The sequence below is a fragment of the Salmo salar genome, chromosome 03 (genome assembly GCF_965601325.2).
Source record: "Salmo salar chromosome 03, fSalSal1, whole genome shotgun sequence".
Lineage (NCBI taxonomy): Eukaryota > Metazoa > Chordata > Actinopteri > Salmoniformes > Salmonidae > Salmo > Salmo salar.
In genome coordinates, this window is record NC_138293.1 from 7,638,772 (window position 1) to 7,651,849 (window position 13,078).

Genomic DNA, 13,078 nt, shown 5'->3' on the forward strand with positions numbered 1-13,078 from the left:
TACTGAAGTACCGACTTGAAATGTTTGTCATGGAAGATACATTCTGAGCACTTGAATCAAAGGACAAGTGCACACATTATCCATATCAAGTCACCAAGTATATGTTAAAAATAAAGAATGGTTTGCCATTGCGCTGCGAGCAGGGTTCGAACCTGCGCAGGGAGACCCCATTGGATTTCAAGTCCAACGCCTTAACCACTCGGCCATCGCAGCTCGCTATATTAACCACCAGACCTTAACCAGTCGGCTATCTCATTCTGTCCATTTTACTTCTGTAAAGACTAGACTATCTACTGAAGAGCCTATTTGAACTGTTTGTCAAGGAATATATATTCTGAGCACTTGAATCAATGGACAAGTCCATGCATTCAGCACATTATCCATATCAAGTCACATGTTACAAATATAGACTGGTTTGTCAATGCGCTGCGAGCAGCTTAAAAACTGTACGGGGAGAAAACAATGGATTTCATTTCCAACGCTTAAAACACCTGGCCATTGCAGCTGTGTGAATCAAAGGAAAGTGATGAGGAGAAAGCACAAGTGGGCTATATACGCTTAGAGCAAGGTTAAAACATGTATGGGGAGACCCCATTGAAATTCAGGTCCAACGTCTGAAAAACTCGGCCGTTGCAGCTGTTGGAATTCAAGTAAAGTAATTGGGATTTGGAAACAGACATCATTGGTGCAAAATGGTAAACTTGATTGCAAGACATATTGAACTTATTGTGGCAAATCACGCCTTAACCACTCGGCCATCACAGCTTTCTGAATAAGCTCACACAAAAGATTTCTGAGCACTTTAATCACTGGACAAGTCCATGCGTTAAAAAGACTATCCATATCATGTCACCAAGGACATGTTCAGAATGAGGACCGGTTTGTCATAACGCTGCGAGCAGGGTTCGAACCTGCGCGGGGAGACCGCGTTGGATTTCGAGTCCAACGCCTTAATCTCTCGGCCATCACAGCTTGCTCTATTACCTTCCACGCCCTAACCAGTCCGCTATCTCGTTCTGTCCATTTTAACTCTAAAACGTCCAGATCATCGCTACTGAAGTACCGACTTGAAATGTTTGTCATGGAAGATACATTCTGAGCACTTGAATGAAAGGACAAGTGCACACATTATCCATATCAAGTCACCAAGTATATGTTAAAAAGAAAGAATGGCTTGCCATTGCGCTGCGAGTTGGGTTCGAACCTGCGCAGGGAGAGCCCATTGGATTTCAAATCCAACGCCTTAACCACTCGGCCATCGCAGCTCGCTATATTAACCACCAGGCCTTAACCAGTCGGCTATCTCATTCTGTCCATTTTACTTCTGTAAAGACTAGACTATCTACTGAAGAGCCTATTTGAACTGTTTGTCAAGGAATATATATTCTGAGCACTTGAATCAATGGACAAGTCCATGCATTCAGCACATTATCCATATCAAGTCACATGTTACAAATATAGACTGGTTTGTCAATGCGCTGCGAGCAGCTTAAAAACTGTACGGGGAGAAAACAATGGATTTCATTTCCAACGCTTAAAACACTTGGCCATTGTGAATCAAAGGAAAGTGATGAGGAGAAAGCACAAGTGGGCTATATACGCTTCGAGCAAGGTTAAAACATGTGTGGGGAGACCCCATTGAAATTCAGGTCCAACGTCTGAAAAACTCGGCCGTTGCAGCTGTTGGAATTCAAGTAAAGTAATTGGGATTTGAAAACAGACATCATTGGTGCAAAATGGTAAACTTGATTGCAAGACATATTGAACTTAGTGTGCCAAATCACGCCTTAACCACTCGGCCATTACAGCTTTCTGAATTAGCTCACACAAAAGATTTCTGAGCACTTTAATCACTGGACAAGTCCATGCATTAAAAAGACTATCCATATCATGTCACCAAGGATATGTTCAGAATGAGGACTGGTTTGTCATAACGCTGCGAGCAGGGTTCGAACCTGCGCGGGGAGACCCCATTGGATTTCGAGTCCAACGCCTTAATCTCTCGGCCATCACAGCTTGCTCGATTACCTTCCACGCCCTAACCAGTCCGCTATCTCGTTCTGTCCATTTTAACTCTAAAACGTCCAGATCATCGCTACTGAAGTACCGACTTGAAATGTTTGTCATGGAAGATACATTCTGAGCACTTGAATGAAAGGACAAGTGCACACATTATCCATATCAAGTCACCAAGTATATGTTAAAAAGAAAGAATGGCTTGCCATTGCGCTGCGAGCAGGGATTGAACCTGCGCAGGGAGACCCCATTAGAATTCAAATCCAACGCCTTAACCACTCGGCCATCGCAGCTCGCTATATTAACCACCAGGCCTTAACCAGTCGGCTATCTCATTCTGTCCATTTTACTTCTGTAAAGACTAGACTATCTACTGAAGAGCCTATTTGAACTGTTTGTCAAGGAATATATATTCTGAGCACTTGAATCAATGGACAAGTCCATGCATTCAGCACATTATCCATATCAAGTCACATGTTACAAATATAGACTGGTTTGTCAATGCGCTGCGAGCAGCTTAAAAACTGTATGGGGAGAAAACAATGGATTTCATTTCCAACGCTTAAAACACTTGGCCATTGTGAATAAAAGGAAAGTGATGAGGAGAAAGCACAAGTGGGCTATATACGCTTCGAGCAAGGTTAAAACATGTGTGGGGAGACCCCATTGAAATTCAGGTCCAACGTCTGAAAAACTCGGCCGTTGCAGCTGTTGGAATTCAAGTAAAGTAATTGGGATTTGGAAACAGACATCATTGGTGCAAAATGGTAAACTTGATTGCACGACATATTGAACTTATTGTGCCAAATCACGCCTTAACCACTCGGTCATTATAGCTTTCTGAATAAGCTCACACAAACTTTTTCTGAGCACTTGAATCACTGGACAAGTCCATGCATTAAAGAGACTATCCATATCAAGTCACCAAGGATATGTTCAGAATGAGGACTGGTTTGTCATAACGCTGCGAGCAGGGTTCGAACCTGCGCGGGGAGACCCCATTGGATTTCGAGTCCAACGCCTTAACCTCTCAGCCATCACAGCTTGCTCTATTACCTTCTACGCCCTAACCAGTCCGCTATCTCGTTCTGTCCATTTTAACTCTAAAACGTCCAGATCATCGCTACTGAAGTACCGACTTGAAATGTTTGTCATGGAAGATACATTCTGAGCACTTGAATCAAAGGACAAGTGCACACATTATCCATATCAAGTCACCAAGTATATGTTAAAAATAAAGAATGGTTTGCCAATGCGCTGCGAGCAGGGTTCGAACCTGCGCAGGGAGACCCCATTGGATTTCAAGTCGAACGCCTTAACCACTTGGCCATCGGAGCTCGCTATATTAACTACTAGGCCTTAACCAGTCGGCTATCTCATTCTGTCCATTTTACTTCTGTAAAGACTAGACTATCTACTGAAGAGGCTATTTGAACTGTTTGTCAAGGAATATATATTCTGAGCACTTGAATCAATGGACAAGTCCATGCATTCAGCACATTATCCATATCAAGTCACATGTTACAAATATAGACTGGTTTGTCAATGCGCTGCGAGCAGCTTTAAAAACTGTACGGGGAGAAAAAAATGATTTTCATTTCCAACGCTTAAAACACTTAGCCATTGCGGCTGTGTGAATCAAAGGAAAGTGATGAGGAGAAAGCACAAGTGGGCTATATACGCTTCGAGCAAGGTTAAAACATGTGTGGGGAGACCCCATTGAAATTCAGGTCCAACGTCTGAAAAACTCGGCCGTTGCAGCTGTTGGAATTCAAGTAAAGTAATTGGGATTTGAAAACAGACATCATTGGTGCAAAATGGTAAACTTGATTGCAAGACATATTGAACTTATTGTGCCAAATCACGCCTTAACCACTCGGCCATTACAGCTTTCTGAATAAGCTCACACAAAAGATTTCTGAGCACTTTAATCACTGGACAAGTCCATGCATTAAAAAGACTATCCATATCATGTCACCAAGGATATGTTCAGAATGAGGACTGGTTTGTCATAACGCTGCGAGCAGGGTTCGAACCTGCGCGGGGAGACCCCATTGGATTTCGAGTCCAACGCCTTAATTTCTCGGCCATCACAGCTTGCTCTATTACCTTCCACGCCCTAACCAGTCCGCTATCTCGTTCTGTCCATTTTAACTCTAAAACGTCCAGATCATCGCTACTGAAGTACCGACTTGAAATGTTTGTCATGGAAGATACATTCTGAGCACTTGAATGAAAGGACAAGTGCACACATTATCCATATCAAGTCACCAAGTATATGTTAAAAAGAAAGAATGGCTTGCCATTGCACTGCGAGCAGGGTTCGAACCTGCGCAGGGAGACCCCATTGGATTTCAAATCCAACACCTTAACCACTCGGCCATCGCAGCTCGCTATATTAACCACAAGGCCTTAACCAGTCGGCTATCTCATTCTGTCCATTTTACTTCTGTAAAGACTAGACTATCTACTGAAGAGGCTATTTGAACTGTTTGTCAAGGAATATATATTCTGAGCACTTGAATCAATGGACAAGTCCATGCATTCAGCACATTATCCATATCAAGTCACATGTTACAAATATAGACTGGTTTGTCAATGCGCTGCGAGCAGCTTTAAAAACTGTACGGGGAGAAAAAAATGATTTTCATTTCCAACGCTTAAAACACTTAGCCATTGCGGCTGTGTGAATCAAAGGAAAGTGATGAGGAGAAAGCACAAGTGGGCTATATACGCTTCGAGCAAGGTTAAAACATGTGTGGGGAGACCCCATTGAAATTCAGGTCCAACGTCTGAAAAACTCGGCCGTTGCAGCTGTTGGAATTCAAGTAAAGTAATTGGGATTTGAAAACAGACATCATTGGTGCAAAATGGTAAACTTGATTGCAAGACATATTGAACTTATTGTGCCAAATCACGCCTTAACCACTCGGCCATTACAGCTTTCTGAATAAGCTCACACAAAAGATTTCTGAGCACTTTAATCACTGGACAAGTCCATGCATTAAAAAGACTATCCATATCATGTCACCAAGGATATGTTCAGAATGAGGACTGGTTTGTCATAACGCTGCGAGCAGGGTTCGAACCTGCGCGGGGAGACCCCATTGGATTTCGAGTCCAACGCCTTAATTTCTCGGCCATCACAGCTTGCTCTATTACCTTCCACGCCCTAACCAGTCCGCTATCTCGTTCTGTCCATTTTAACTCTAAAACGTCCAGATCATCGCTACTGAAGTACCGACTTGAAATGTTTGTCATGGAAGATACATTCTGAGCACTTGAATGAAAGGACAAGTGCACACATTATCCATATCAAGTCACCAAGTATATGTTAAAAAGAAAGAATGGCTTGCCATTGCACTGCGAGCAGGGTTCGAACCTGCGCAGGGAGACCCCATTGGATTTCAAATCCAACACCTTAACCACTCGGCCATCACAGCTCGCTATATTAACCACAAGGCCTTAACCAGTCGGCTATCTCATTCTGTCCATTTTACTTCTGTAAAGACTAGACTATCTACTGAAGAGGCTATTTGAACTGTTTGTCAAGGAATATATATTCTGAGCACTTGAATCAATGGACAAGTCCATGCATTCAGCACATTATCCATATCAAGTCACATGTTACAAATATAGACTGGTTTGTCAATGCGCTGCGAGCAGCTTTAAAAACTGTACGGGGAGAAAAAAATGATTTTCATTTCCAACGCTTAAAACACTTAGCCATTGCGGCTGTGTGAATCAAAGGAAAGTGATGAGGAGAAAGCACAAGTGGGCTATATACGCTTCGAGCAAGGTTAAAACATGTGTGGGGAGACCCCATTGAAATTCAGGTCCAACGTCTGAAAAACTCGGCCGTTGCAGCTGTTGGAATTCAAGTAAAGTAATTGGGATTTGAAAACAGACATCATTGGTGCAAAATGGTAAACTTGATTGCAAGACATATTGAACTTATTGTGCCAAATCACGCCTTAACCACTCGGCCATTACAGCTTTCTGAATAAGCTCACACAAAAGATTTCTGAGCACTTTAATCACTGGACAAGTCCATGCATTAAAAAGACTATCCATATCATGTCACCAAGGATATGTTCAGAATGAGGACTGGTTTGTCATAACGCTGCGAGCAGGGTTCGAACCTGCGCGGGGAGACCCCATTGGATTTCGAGTCCAACGCCTTAATTTCTCGGCCATCACAGCTTGCTCTATTACCTTCCACGCCCTAACCAGTCCGCTATCTCGTTCTGTCCATTTTAACTCTAAAACGTCCAGATCATCGCTACTGAAGTACCGACTTGAAATGTTTGTCATGGAAGATACATTCTGAGCACTTGAATGAAAGGACAAGTGCACACATTATCCATATCAAGTCACCAAGTATATGTTAAAAAGAAAGAATGGCTTGCCATTGCGCTGCGAGCAGGGTTCGAACCTGCGCAGGGAGACCCCATTGGATTTCAAATCCAACACCTTAACCACTCGGCCATCGCAGCTCGCTATATTAACCACAAGGCCTTAACCAGTCGGCTATCTCATTCTGTCCATTTTACTTCTGTAAAGACTAGACTATCTACTGAAGAGCCTATTTGAACTGTTTGTCAAGGAATATATATTCTGAGCACTTGAATCAATGGACAAGTCCATGCATTCAGCACATTATCCATATCAAGTCACATGTTACAAATATAGACTGGTTTGTCAATGCGCTGCGAGCAGCTTTAAAAACTGTACGGGGAGAAAAAAATGATTTTCATTTCCAACGCTTAAAACACTTGGCCATTGCGGCTGTGTGAATCAAAGGAAAGTGATGAGGAGAAAGCACAAGTGGGCTATATACGCTTCGAGCAAGGTTAAAACATGTGTGGGGAGACCCCATTGAAATTCAGGTCCAACGTCTGAAAAACTCGGCCGTTGCAGCTGTTGGAATTCAAGTAAAGTAATTGGGATTTGAAAACAGACATCATTGGTGCAAAATGGTAAACTTGATTGCAAGACATATTGAACTTATTGTGCCAAATCACGCCTTAACCACTCGGCCATTACAGCTTTCTGAATAAGCTCACACAAAAGATTTCTGAGCACTTTAATCACTGGACAAGTCCATGCATTAAAAAGACTATCCTTATCATGTCACCAAGGATATGTTCAGAATGAGGACTGGTTTGTCATAACGCTGCGAGCAGGGTTCGAACCTGCGCGGGGAGACCCCATTGGATTTCGAGTCCAACGCCTTAATCTCTCGGCCATCACAGCTTGCTCTATTACCTTCCACGCCCTAACCAGTCCGCTATCTCGTTCTGTCCATTTTAACTCTAAAACGTCCAGATCATCGCTACTGAAGTACCGACTTGAAATGTTTGTCATGGAAGATACATTCTGAGCACTTGAATGAAAGGACAAGTGCACACATTATCCATATCAAGTCACCAAGTATATGTTAAAAAGAAAGAATGGCTTGCCATTGCGCTGCGAGCAGGGATTGAACCTGCGCAGGGAGACCCCATTGGATTTCAAATCCAACGCCTTAACCACTCGGCCATCGCAGCTCGCTATATTAACCACCAGGCCTTAACCAGTCGGCTATCTCATTCTGTCCATTTTACTTCTGTAAAGACTAGACTATCTACTGAAGAGCCTATTTGAACTGTTTGTCAAGGAATATATATTCTGAGCACTTGAATCAATGGACAAGTCCATGCATTCAGCACATTATCCATATCAAGTCACATGTTACAAATATAGACTGGTTTGTCAATGCGCTGCGAGCAGCTTTAAAAACTGTACGGGGAGAAAAAAATGATTTTCATTTCCAACGCTTAAAACACTTGGCCATTGCGGCTGTGTGAATCAAAGGAAAGTGATGAGGAGAAAGCACAAGTGGGCTATATACGCTTCGAGCAAGGTTAAAACATGTGTGGGGAGACCCCATTGAAATTCAGGTCCAACGTCTGAAAAACTCGGCCGTTGCAGCTGTTGGAATTCAAGTAAAGTAATTGGGATTTGAAAACAGACATCATTGGTGCAAAATGGTAAACTTGATTGCAAGACATATTGAACTTATTGTGCCAAATCACGCCTTAACCACTCGGCCATTACAGCTTTCTGAATAAGCTCACACAAAAGATTTCTGAGCACTTTAATCACTGGACAAGTCCATGCATTAAAAAGACTATCCTTATCATGTCACCAAGGATATGTTCAGAATGAGGACTGGTTTGTCATAACGCTGCGAGCAGGGTTCGAACCTGCGCGGGGAGACCCCATTGGATTTCGAGTCCAACGCCTTAATCTCTCGGCCATCACAGCTTGCTCTATTACCTTCCACGCCCTAACCAGTCCGCTATCTCGTTCTGTCCATTTTAACTCTAAAACGTCCAGATCATCGCTACTGAAGTACCGACTTGAAATGTTTGTCATGGAAGATACATTCTGAGCACTTGAATGAAAGGACAAGTGCACACATTATCCATATCAAGTCACCAAGTATATGTTAAAAAGAAAGAATGGCTTGCCATTGCGCTGCGAGCAGGGATTGAACCTGCGCAGGGAGACCCCATTGGATTTCAAATCCAACGCCTTAACCACTCGGCCATCGCAGCTCGCTATATTAACCACCAGGCCTTAACCAGTCGGCTATCTCATTCTGTCCATTTTACTTCTGTAAAGACTAGACTATCTACTGAAGAGCCTATTTGAACTGTTTGTCAAGGAATATATATTCTGAGCACTTGAATCAATGGACAAGTCCATGCATTCAGCACATTATCCATATCAAGTCACATGTTACAAATATAGACTGGTTTGTCAATGCGCTGCGAGCAGCTTAAAAACTGTATGGGGAGAAAACAATGGATTTAATTTCCAACGCTTAAAACACTTGGCCATTGTGAATAAAAGGAAAGTGATGAGGAGAAAGCACAAGTGGGCTATATACGCTTCGAGCAAGGTTAAAAAATGTGTGGGGAGACCCCATTAAAATTCAGGTCCAACGTCTGAAAAACTCGGCCGTTGCAGCTGTTGGAATTCAAGTAAAGTAATTGGGATTTGGAAACAGACATCATTGGTGCAAAATGGTAAACTTGATTGCACGACATATTGAACTTATTGTGCCTAATCACGGCTTAACCACTCGGTCATTACAGCTTTCTGAATAAGCTCACACAAACGATTTCTGAGCACTTGAATCACTGGACAAGTCCATGCATTAAAGAGACTATCCATATCAAGTCACCAAGGATATGTTCAGAATGAGGACTGGTTTGTCATAACGCTGCGAACAGGGTTCGAACCTGCGCGGGGAGACCCCATTGGATTTCGAGTCCAACGCCTTAATCTCTCGTCCATCACAGCTTGCTCTATTACCTTCCACGCCCTAACCAGTCCGCTATCTCGTTCTGTCCATTTTAACTCTAAAACGTCCAGATCATCGCTACTGAAGTACCGACTTGAAATGTTTGTCATGGAAGATACATTCTGAGCACTTGAATCAAAGGACAAGTGCACACATTATCCATATCAAGTCACCAAGTATATGTTAAAAATAAAGAATGGTTTGCCATTGCGCTGCGAGCAGGGTTCGAACCTGCGCAGGGAGACCCCTTTGGATTTCAAGACCAACGCCTTAACCACTCGGCCATCGCAGCTCGCTATATTAACTACTAGGCCTTAACCAGTCGGCTATCTCATTCTGTCCATTTTACTTCTGTAAAGACTAGACTATCTACTGAAGAGCCTATTTGAACTGTTTGTCAAGGAATATATATTCTGAGCACTTGAATCAATGGACAAGTCCATGCATTCAGCACATTATCCACATCAAGTCACATGTTACAAATATAGACTGGTTTGTCAATGCGCTGCGAGCAGCTTTAAAAACTGTACGGGGAGAAAAAAATGATTTTCATTTCCAACGCTTAAAACACTTGGCCATTGCGGCTGTGTGAATCAAAGGAAAGTGATGAGGAGAAAGCACAAGTGGGCTATATACGCTTCGAGCAAGGTTAAAACATGTGTGGGGAGACCCCATTGAAATTCAGGTCCAACGTCTGAAAAACTCGGCCGTTGCAGCTGTTGGAATTCAAGTAAAGTAATTGGGATTTGGAAACAGACATCATTGGTGCAAAATGGTAAACTTGATTGCACGACATATTGAACTTATTGTGCCTAATCACGGCTTAACCACTCGGTCATTACAGCTTTCTGAATAAGCTCACACAAACGATTTCTGAGCACTTGAATCACTGGACAAGTCCATGCATTAAAGAGACTATCCATATCAAGTCACCAAGGATATGTTCAGAATGAGGACTGGTTTGTCATAACGCTGCGAACAGGGTTCGAACCTGCGCGGGGAGACCCCATTGGATTTCGAGTCCAACGCCTTAATCTCTCGTCCATCACAGCTTGCTCTATTACCTTCCACGCCCTAACCAGTCCGCTATCTCGTTCTGTCCATTTTAACTCTAAAACGTCCAGATCATCGCTACTGAAGTACCGACTTGAAATGTTTGTCATGGAAGATACATTCTGAGCACTTGAATCAAAGGACAAGTGCACACATTATCCATATCAAGTCACCAAGTATATGTTAAAAATAAAGAATGGTTTGCCATTGAGCTGGGAGCAGGGTTCGAACCTGCGCAGGGAGACCCCATTGGATTTCAAGTCCAACGCCTTAACCACTCGGCCATCACAGCTCGCTATATTAAAAACTAGGCCTTAACCAGTCGGCTATCTCATTCTGTCCATTTTACTTCTGTAAAGACTAGACTATCTACTGAAGAGCCTATTTGAACTGTTTGTCAAGGAATATATATTCTGAGCACTTGAATCAATGGACAAGTCCATGCATTCAGCACATTATCCATATCAAGTCACATGTTACAAATATAGACTGGTTTGTCAATGCGCTGCGAGCAGCTTTAAAAACTGTACGGGGAGAAAAAAATGATTTTCATTTCCAACGCTTAAAACACTTGGCCATTGCGGCTGTGTGAATCAAAGGAAAGTGATGAGGAGAAAGCACAAGTGGGCTATATACGCTTCGAGCAAGGTTAAAACATGTGTGGGGAGACCCCATTGAAATTCAGGTCCAACGTCTGAAAAACTCGGCCGTTGCAGCTGTTGGAATTCAAGTAAAGTAATTGGGATTTGAAAACAGACATCATTGGTGCAAAATGGTAAACTTGATTGCAAGACATATTGAACTTATTGTGCCAAATCACGCCTTAACCACTCGGCCATTACAGCTTTCTGAATAAGCTCACACAAAAGATTTCTGAGCACTTTAATCACTGGACAAGTCCATGCATTAAAAAGACTATCCATATCATGTCACCAAGGATATGTTCAGAATGAGGACTGGTTTGTCATAACGCTGCGAGCAGGGTTCGAACCTGCGCGGGGAGACCCCATTGGATTTCGAGTCCAACGCCTTAATCTCTCGGCCATCACAGCTTGCTCTAATACCTTCCACGCCCTAACCAGTCCGCTATCTCGTTCTGTCCATTTTAACTCTAAAACGTCCAGATCATCGCTACTGAAGTACCAACTTAAAATGTTTGTCATGGAAGATACATTCTGAGCACTTGAATGAAAGGACAAGTGCACACATTATCCATATCAAGTCACCAAGTATATGTTAAAAAGAAAGAATGGCTTGCCATTGCGCTGCGAGCAGGGATTGAACCTGCGCAGGGAGACCCCATTGGATTTCAAATCCAACGCCTTAACCACTCGGCCATCGCAGCTCGCTATATTAACCACCAGGCCTTAACCAGTCGGCTATCTCATTCTGTCCATTTTACTTCTGTAAAGACTAGACTATCTACTGAAGAGCCTATTTGAACTGTTTGTCAAGGAATATATATTCTGAGCACTTGAATCAATGGACAAGTCCATGCATTCAGCACATTATCCATATCAAGTCACATGTTACAAATATAGACTGGTTTGTCAATGCGCTGCGAGCAGCTTAAAAACTGTATGGGGAGAAAACAATGGATTTAATTTCCAACGCTTAAAACACTTGGCCATTGTGAATAAAAGGAAAGTGATGAGGAGAAAGCACAAGTGGGCTATATACGCTTCGAGCAAGGTTAAAACATGTGTGGGGAGACCCCATTGAAATTCAGGTCCAACGTCTGAAAAACTCGGCCGTTGCAGCTGTTGGAATTCAAGTAAAGTAATTGGGATTTGGAAACAGACATCATTGGTGCAAAATGGTAAACTTGATTGCACGACATATTGAACTTATTGTGCCAAATCACGCCTTAACCACTCGGTCATTATAGCTTTCTGAATAAGCTCACACAAACAATTTCTGAGCACTTGAATCACTGGACAAGTCCATGCATTAAAGAGACTATCCATATCAAGTCACCAAGGATATGTTCAGAATGAGGACTGGTTTGTCATAACGCTGCGAGCAGGGTTCGAACCTGCGCGGGGAGACCCCATTGGATTTCAAGTCCAACGCCTTAACCTCTCGGCCATCACAGCTTGCTCTATTACCTTCTACGCCCTAACCAGTCAGCTATCTCGTTCTGTCCATTTTAACTCTAAAACGTCCAGATCATCGCTACTGAAGTACCGACTTGAAATGTTTGTCATGGAAGATACATTCTGAGCACTTGAATGAAAGGACAAGTGCACACATTATCCATATCATGTCACCAAGTATATGTTAAAAAGAAAGAATGGCTTGCCATTGCGCTGCGAGCAGGGATCGAACCTGCGCAGGGAGACCCCATTGGATTTCAAATCCAACGCCTTAACCACTCGGCCATCGCAGCTCGCTATATTAACCACCAGGCCTTAACCAGTCGGCTATCTCATTCTGTCCATTTTACTTCTGTAAAGACTAGACTATCTACTGAAGAGCCTATTTGAACTGTTTGTCAAGGAATATATATTCTGAGCACTTGAATCAATGGACAAGTCCATGCATTCAGCACATTATCCATGTCAAGTCACATGTTACAAATATAGACTGGTTTGTCAATGCGCTGCGAGCAGCTTAAAAACTGTATGGGGAGAAAACAATGGATTTCATTTCCAA

The 13,078-nt window shown here is 42.8% G+C and overlaps 25 non-coding genes across 25 annotated transcripts; all 25 read right to left on the reverse strand.

The window, feature by feature from the left end:
• Positions 1-131: 131 nt before the first annotated feature.
• On the reverse strand, positions 132-213 carry trnas-uga (transfer RNA serine (anticodon UGA)). Its single transcript has one exon. It is a non-coding gene; the product is annotated as a tRNA-Ser (tRNA).
• Positions 214-890: 677 nt separating this feature from the next.
• trnas-cga (transfer RNA serine (anticodon CGA)) lies at positions 891-972 on the reverse strand. Its single transcript has one exon. It is a non-coding gene; the product is annotated as a tRNA-Ser (tRNA).
• A 211-nt stretch (positions 973-1,183) lies between these two features.
• On the reverse strand, positions 1,184-1,265 carry trnas-uga (transfer RNA serine (anticodon UGA)). The gene has a single exon. It is a non-coding gene; the product is annotated as a tRNA-Ser (tRNA).
• Positions 1,266-1,934: 669 nt separating this feature from the next.
• Positions 1,935-2,016, reverse strand: trnas-cga (transfer RNA serine (anticodon CGA)). Its single transcript has one exon. It is a non-coding gene; the product is annotated as a tRNA-Ser (tRNA).
• A 211-nt stretch (positions 2,017-2,227) lies between these two features.
• Positions 2,228-2,309, reverse strand: trnas-uga (transfer RNA serine (anticodon UGA)). Its single transcript has one exon. It is a non-coding gene; the product is annotated as a tRNA-Ser (tRNA).
• Positions 2,310-2,978: 669 nt separating this feature from the next.
• On the reverse strand, positions 2,979-3,060 carry trnas-cga (transfer RNA serine (anticodon CGA)). The gene has a single exon. It is a non-coding gene; the product is annotated as a tRNA-Ser (tRNA).
• Positions 3,061-3,271: 211 nt separating this feature from the next.
• Positions 3,272-3,353, reverse strand: trnas-uga (transfer RNA serine (anticodon UGA)). The gene has a single exon. It is a non-coding gene; the product is annotated as a tRNA-Ser (tRNA).
• Positions 3,354-4,031: 678 nt separating this feature from the next.
• Positions 4,032-4,113, reverse strand: trnas-cga (transfer RNA serine (anticodon CGA)). Its single transcript has one exon. It is a non-coding gene; the product is annotated as a tRNA-Ser (tRNA).
• A 211-nt stretch (positions 4,114-4,324) lies between these two features.
• trnas-uga (transfer RNA serine (anticodon UGA)) lies at positions 4,325-4,406 on the reverse strand. The gene has a single exon. It is a non-coding gene; the product is annotated as a tRNA-Ser (tRNA).
• Positions 4,407-5,084: 678 nt separating this feature from the next.
• On the reverse strand, positions 5,085-5,166 carry trnas-cga (transfer RNA serine (anticodon CGA)). The gene has a single exon. It is a non-coding gene; the product is annotated as a tRNA-Ser (tRNA).
• A 211-nt stretch (positions 5,167-5,377) lies between these two features.
• Positions 5,378-5,459, reverse strand: trnas-uga (transfer RNA serine (anticodon UGA)). Its single transcript has one exon. It is a non-coding gene; the product is annotated as a tRNA-Ser (tRNA).
• A 678-nt stretch (positions 5,460-6,137) lies between these two features.
• Positions 6,138-6,219, reverse strand: trnas-cga (transfer RNA serine (anticodon CGA)). The gene has a single exon. It is a non-coding gene; the product is annotated as a tRNA-Ser (tRNA).
• A 211-nt stretch (positions 6,220-6,430) lies between these two features.
• On the reverse strand, positions 6,431-6,512 carry trnas-uga (transfer RNA serine (anticodon UGA)). Its single transcript has one exon. It is a non-coding gene; the product is annotated as a tRNA-Ser (tRNA).
• A 678-nt stretch (positions 6,513-7,190) lies between these two features.
• On the reverse strand, positions 7,191-7,272 carry trnas-cga (transfer RNA serine (anticodon CGA)). Its single transcript has one exon. It is a non-coding gene; the product is annotated as a tRNA-Ser (tRNA).
• Positions 7,273-7,483: 211 nt separating this feature from the next.
• On the reverse strand, positions 7,484-7,565 carry trnas-uga (transfer RNA serine (anticodon UGA)). Its single transcript has one exon. It is a non-coding gene; the product is annotated as a tRNA-Ser (tRNA).
• Positions 7,566-8,243: 678 nt separating this feature from the next.
• Positions 8,244-8,325, reverse strand: trnas-cga (transfer RNA serine (anticodon CGA)). The gene has a single exon. It is a non-coding gene; the product is annotated as a tRNA-Ser (tRNA).
• Positions 8,326-8,536: 211 nt separating this feature from the next.
• trnas-uga (transfer RNA serine (anticodon UGA)) lies at positions 8,537-8,618 on the reverse strand. The gene has a single exon. It is a non-coding gene; the product is annotated as a tRNA-Ser (tRNA).
• A 669-nt stretch (positions 8,619-9,287) lies between these two features.
• On the reverse strand, positions 9,288-9,369 carry trnas-cga (transfer RNA serine (anticodon CGA)). Its single transcript has one exon. It is a non-coding gene; the product is annotated as a tRNA-Ser (tRNA).
• A 211-nt stretch (positions 9,370-9,580) lies between these two features.
• Positions 9,581-9,662, reverse strand: trnas-uga (transfer RNA serine (anticodon UGA)). The gene has a single exon. It is a non-coding gene; the product is annotated as a tRNA-Ser (tRNA).
• A 678-nt stretch (positions 9,663-10,340) lies between these two features.
• On the reverse strand, positions 10,341-10,422 carry trnas-cga (transfer RNA serine (anticodon CGA)). The gene has a single exon. It is a non-coding gene; the product is annotated as a tRNA-Ser (tRNA).
• Positions 10,423-10,633: 211 nt separating this feature from the next.
• trnas-uga (transfer RNA serine (anticodon UGA)) lies at positions 10,634-10,715 on the reverse strand. Its single transcript has one exon. It is a non-coding gene; the product is annotated as a tRNA-Ser (tRNA).
• Positions 10,716-11,393: 678 nt separating this feature from the next.
• trnas-cga (transfer RNA serine (anticodon CGA)) lies at positions 11,394-11,475 on the reverse strand. Its single transcript has one exon. It is a non-coding gene; the product is annotated as a tRNA-Ser (tRNA).
• A 211-nt stretch (positions 11,476-11,686) lies between these two features.
• trnas-uga (transfer RNA serine (anticodon UGA)) lies at positions 11,687-11,768 on the reverse strand. The gene has a single exon. It is a non-coding gene; the product is annotated as a tRNA-Ser (tRNA).
• Positions 11,769-12,437: 669 nt separating this feature from the next.
• trnas-cga (transfer RNA serine (anticodon CGA)) lies at positions 12,438-12,519 on the reverse strand. Its single transcript has one exon. It is a non-coding gene; the product is annotated as a tRNA-Ser (tRNA).
• Positions 12,520-12,730: 211 nt separating this feature from the next.
• Positions 12,731-12,812, reverse strand: trnas-uga (transfer RNA serine (anticodon UGA)). Its single transcript has one exon. It is a non-coding gene; the product is annotated as a tRNA-Ser (tRNA).
• Positions 12,813-13,078: the final 266 nt, after the last annotated feature.